Here is a 5956-nt window from a genome sequence, read left to right as displayed (position 1 = left end):
TACCCGAATTTTCTATCTCAGATTTCTCTCTCTATAGAGATCTTGAGTGGAAACCAAGGGTACAGGGGTGATGTACACCCCCTAGCTTTCTAATGATGTATGGATCATGTATTATGATGAAGGTTTAAAAACCTGTAAATCTGGGCGGAACAATGAGTCTCACCGGAGAAGACGGTGGTTTCCACCACCGTCCCCACGTGGATGAGTTCTTGGCCCTTTGATCTGGCTCCTGGGATCTAATCTTAGCCGTGCTTTGTTTTGACTTATTTTAATGTAGCGTGTTTCTCTATTGACCAAGGTCTACCAAGCGCGCGCGTCTCCTAGTCTTGTGATCAGCCACGTCAATTAATGAAGTGGGATCCAAGCGCTGTGGATTTTTCCAATTTTTAATTTCTGTTTCAATTTTCTTTTATTTCATTTTATTTTAAAAATTCATAACTTCTTTATTTGGAATCACAAAAATATGGGACCAATTGCAAAAAAATTATCTTAAATTCTAGTTTCTAAAAATGATTTTTAATTATTTTTGTGATTCCATTTAATATTTTTTGTGAATTATTTCTTTTCTGGTTATTTTTAATTCATTAAAAATACTTTTCAATATTCAAAAATGCCAAAAATATCTTCTTAACATCTTTGAATGATGATGAATCTATGAAAAATATTCTCATCAATTTCTTAATTGATTTGAGATTTATTTTAGATTTTAGTTCAATTATGTTATTTTTCTTCATTTTTTTATTGTTTAAAATTAGTTTCTGTTTTCAAAAAATGATGAAATTTTTTGTCAAACCTTGTTTGACCATGTTGGACTTTTCCAAGTTGATTTGAATTGGATTTGAAGTTTGACCTTTATTTGTTTATTTTAATTCAAGTATTATTTTAATTCCAAAAATACCAAAAATATTTTTATTGTTTCTTGACTTCTAAGCTTCATCTCACTTCTGTTTACCATTGATATATGTTGATCTCATTCATGTTTGGTCAATGTATTTTGGTTATGTCATTTGAATTTCAATTATGTGCATTTCATTTTCATCTTCTTCTTCTTGTTTTTTCTTTTTGACCAATGAGTAATGATTGGTGGTTAGCCTTGACATATGAGAGGATTAACCATCTTTGATCCAAATCAAATTCATCTTGATCAAAGATCAAGTGAATTACTTTGCATTGAAGATAGGTTGCTTCTTGGTCAAGCAAAAAACATAAATCCATACAAGGTCATTCTTCTTTTCTTTTGGCATGACAAGTTGTAGGAGCTTGGCTTACTAGTCATGGTCTCTAACTTGTGTTTATTTGCCTATAGTTTTATTGACCGACCTCAGATAGGTGTGACTACTACATTAGTCCACTTACGATTGTTTAACATAGCGCTAAATTGCCTTATGGCACACTAACACTAACTACTAATCACTAACTTTTAATTCAAGCATTTAATTCTTGCAATTTACTTTAATATAATTTAATTTCTTTTTCATTAATTCATTTGTCTTTTCCCTTTGCTCACTTGGGCTCATGTTTATGTTAATGCAATTTACCTTTTGCTCACTTGAGCACATTATTGTGTATATACTATTGCCTTGTGCTTGTTTTGTTTTGTTTGTGTGAACCCAATGCAAATGGAGAAAGGACTTAGATTTAGGACCTTACCTATGCTAAATGGAGTTTGAAGAGCAACTAGGCTTCACGCCTTTAGAATGCTAAAATTGTCAAAGAGCAACTAGGCCTCATGCCTTTAGAATGCTTAATCTTGAAGATGACATTAAAAGGACCCCTAATTCTAAACTCACTTTTGTCCAGTCTTTATATTGCATTGTGGAACTTTTTGATTTGTGTGTTCTTGTGATAGGGATCCCAAACTTGAGCTACTTAGAAGAACCATTGTCATGAGCATCCAAAATGAGAGAGAGAAGTCCAATTGGAAGATTCCTAAGAGCTTGATTGAATATTTGCTTGATTGCTTGAGTTATTTGCTTATTGCTTGCTAAGTCCAAAGGAAAGGAGCAACTTGGATCATCTTTATGATCTCAAGAAGGGAACTCCAATTGGTTTTACTTCTCTTCCCTCATCTTTGCATGTTTATGACCTAGCCCTTCTCTTCTTCTCTCCACTCTAACCCAAGCCAAACATTTTGTGCAAACATTAACATTGCTTTTCAAAAATTAGAAACCTAGGCACTATGCCTTTGATTTTTCAAACTCTTTTCATAACACTTATTTTGAATTGAACCTTAAGTCTACTTTGACCTTATTTTGTGAATATTTTTCATTTGTAAATACAACTCACTCAAACTGTTTTTATGGTTCCAATGACCATTCGTGCTAAAGCTTTTCATAAACATTAGCTATTAGGTTTGAGTTATCCTAGAGGTTGATATAATACTCACCTGTATCCTTAGTGATGGATTATAAGTCTTCCATGCTTATTATAGGGTTAACCCCTCACTAGCATGTTGAAGCTCTCCTCACATGGTGGATTTGTGGTTCTAGGTTGAGTTTTCTCCTTTTGATAACAAAAGACCTTAAGGCTTTTGACCAATCAAATCACCAACTTCTTTTGAGATTTTTACCCCGAACTACGAGGTTTTGATCCTACCTTTTTAAGATGGTACGTAGGCAATGGGTTTATCCATTCAAACATAAAATTGTAAATAAATTGTATATTCTTTTCTCATCTCCCCAATCATGTTTGCACAAATATTTTCACAAATACCAACCTACCATACAACATTTGTAAAAAGGGCTCCCTTAGAGTACTAAGGATATTTTGGGTGCTTAAAACCTTCCCATTGCATAACCAACCCCCTTACCCAGATCTCTGACATTTTTATTAGTTTTTAATTTGATAAAACTTCTCGGTTTTTGTTCGCTTTCTAACCTTTCCTTTGGATAAATAGAAGTGCGGTGGCGACTCGAATTGTATGATTTACTTTTGATTTAGTCAATAAATCTATAGGTAACGAATCAAAAGTATTCATTACCTTTGGAATCTAAAGGTAATCGTTACCTTTATATTTATTGACTAAATCAAAAGTAAATCATACAATTCGAGTCGCCACCGCACTTCTATTTATCCAAAAGAAAGGTTAGAAAGCGAACAAAAACCGAGAAGTTTTATCAAATCAAAAACTAATAAAAATGTCAGAGATCTGGGTAAGGGGGTTGGTTATGCAATGGGAAGGTTTTAAGCACCCAAAACATCCTTAGTACTCTAAGGGAGCCCTTTTTACAAATGTTGTATGGTAGGTTGATATTTGTAAAAATATTTATGCAAACATGATTGGGGAGATGAGAAAAGAATATACAATTTATTTACTATTTTATGTTTGAATGGATAAACCCATTGCCTACGTACCATCTTAAAAAGGTAGGATCAAAACCTCGTAGTTCGGGGTAAAAATCTCAAAAGAAGTTGGTGAATTGATTGGTCAAAAGCCTTAAGGTCTTTTGTTATCAAAGGGAGAAAACTCAACCTAGAACCACAAATCCACCATGTGAGGAGAGCTTCAACATGCTAGCGAGGGGTTAACCCTATAATAAGCATGGAAGACTTATAATCCATCACTAAGGATACGGGTGAGTATTATATCAACCTCTAGGATAACTCAAACCAAATAGCTAATGTTTATGAAAAGCTTTAGCACGAATGGTCATTGGAACCATAAAAACAGTTTGAGTGAGTTGTATTTTTACAAATGAAAAATATTCACAAAATAAGGTCAAAGTAGACTTAAGGTTCAATTCAAAATAAGTGTTATGAAAAGAGTTTGAAAATTCAAAGGCATAGTGCCTAGGTTTCTAATTTTTGAAAAGCAATGTTAATGTTTGCACAAAATGTTTGACTTGGGTTAGAGTTGAGAGAAGAAGAGAAGGGCTAGGTCATAAACATACAAATATGAGGGAAGAGAAGTAAACCCAATTGGAGTTCCCTTCTTGAGATCATAAAGATGATCCAAGTTGCTCCTTTCCTTTGGACTTTGCAAGCAATAAGCAAATAACTCAAGCAATCAAGCAAATATTCAATCAAGCTCTTAGGAATCTTCCAATTGGACTTGTCTCTCTAATTTTGGATGCTCATGACAATGGTTCTTATAAGTAGCTCAAGTTTGGGATCCCTATCACAAGAACACACAAATCAAAAAGTTTCACATGCAATATAAAGACTGGACAAAAGTGAGTTTAGAATTAGGAGTCCTTTCAATGTCATCTTCAAGATTAAGCATTCTAAAGGCATGAGGCCTAGTTGCTCTTTGACAATTTTAGAATTCTAAAGGCATGAAGCCTAGTTGCTCTTCAAACTCCATTTAGCATAAGTAAGGTCCTAAATCTAAGTCCTTTATCCATTTGCATTGGGTTCACACAAACAAAACAAAACAAGCACAAGGCAATAGTATATACACAATAATGTGCTCAAGTGAGCAAAAGGCAAATTGCATTAACATAAACATGAGCCCAAGTGAGCAAAGGGCAAAGACAAATGAATTAATGAGCAAGAAATTAAATTATATTAAAGTAAATTGCAAGAATTAAATGCTTGAATTAAAAGTTAGTGATTAGTAGTTAGTGTTAGTGTGCCATAAGACAATTTAGCGCTATGTTAAGCAATCGTAAGTGGACTAATGTAGTAGTCACACCTATCTGAGGTCAGTCAATAAAACTATAGGCAAACAAACACAAGTTAGAGACCATGACTAGTAAGCCAAGCTCCTACAACTTCTCATGCCAAAAGAAAAGAAGAATGACCTTGTATGGATTTAGGTTTTATGCTTGACCAAGAAGCAACCTGTCTCTAATGCAAAGCAATTCACTTGATCTTTTATCAAGATGAATTTGATTTGGATTAAAGAAGGTTAAACCCCTCATATGTCAAGGCTAACCACCAATCATTAACTCATTGGTCAAAAAGAAAAAGAAGAAAAAGAAGATGGAAATGGAATGTACAAAATCAAAAGTCAAACAACATAACCAACACACATTGACCAAACATGAGTGGAATCAACCTCAATAAATGGTAAACAGAAGTGAGATGAAGCTTAGAAGTCAAGAAACAATAAAAATATTTTTGGTATTTTTTTGGAATTAAAATAAAACTTGAATTAAAATAAACAAATAAAGGTCAAACTTCAAATCCAATTCAAATCAACTTGGAAAAGTCCAATTGGATCATCATAAGTCTAACATGGTCAAACCAGGTTTGACAAAAAATTTCATCATTTTTTGAAAACAGAAACTAATTTTAAACAATTAAAAATGAAGAAAAATAATATAATTGAACTAAAATCTCAAATAAATCTCAAATCAATTAAGAAATTGATGAGAATATTTTTCATAGATTCATCATCATTCAAATATGTTAAGAAAATATTTTTGGCATTTTTTAATATTGAAAAGTATTTTAAATGAATTAAAAATAACCATAAAAGAGAAAATTCACAAAAAATATTAAATGGAATCACAAAAATAATTAAAAATCATTTTCAGAAACTAGGATTCAAGAGAAATTTTTTGCAATTGGTCCCATGTTTTTGTGATTCCAAATAAAGAAGTTTTGAATTTTTAAAATAAAATGGAATAAAAGAAAATTAAAACAGAAATTAAAAATGACAAAAATCCAGAGGCGTTGGATCATGGTTCATTAATTGACGTGGTGCATCTGGTGGTTGTGAGAAGCGCGCGCATGGTGTACTTGAGTCAACAACATCATACATGACATTAAATGAAGTCAAATAGATCAAAGGACCAGATTAGATCAGAAGCAATAGATCCAAGGGCCAGGAACTCATCCATGTGGGGACGGTGGTGGAAACCACCATCTTCTCCGGTGAGACTCACTGTTCCGGCCAGAGTTGCAGGTTTTTAAACCTCAACCAAAATGCACGATCTATACATCATTAGAAAGCTGGGGGGATGTACATCACCCCTGTACCCTTGGTTTCCACTCAAGATCTCTATAGAGA

This window comes from Lathyrus oleraceus, chromosome 1 (assembly GCF_024323335.1).
Source record: "Lathyrus oleraceus cultivar Zhongwan6 chromosome 1, CAAS_Psat_ZW6_1.0, whole genome shotgun sequence".
Classification (NCBI taxonomy): Eukaryota; Viridiplantae; Streptophyta; class Magnoliopsida; order Fabales; family Fabaceae; genus Lathyrus; species Lathyrus oleraceus.
This window is presented reverse-complemented; position numbering follows the sequence as displayed.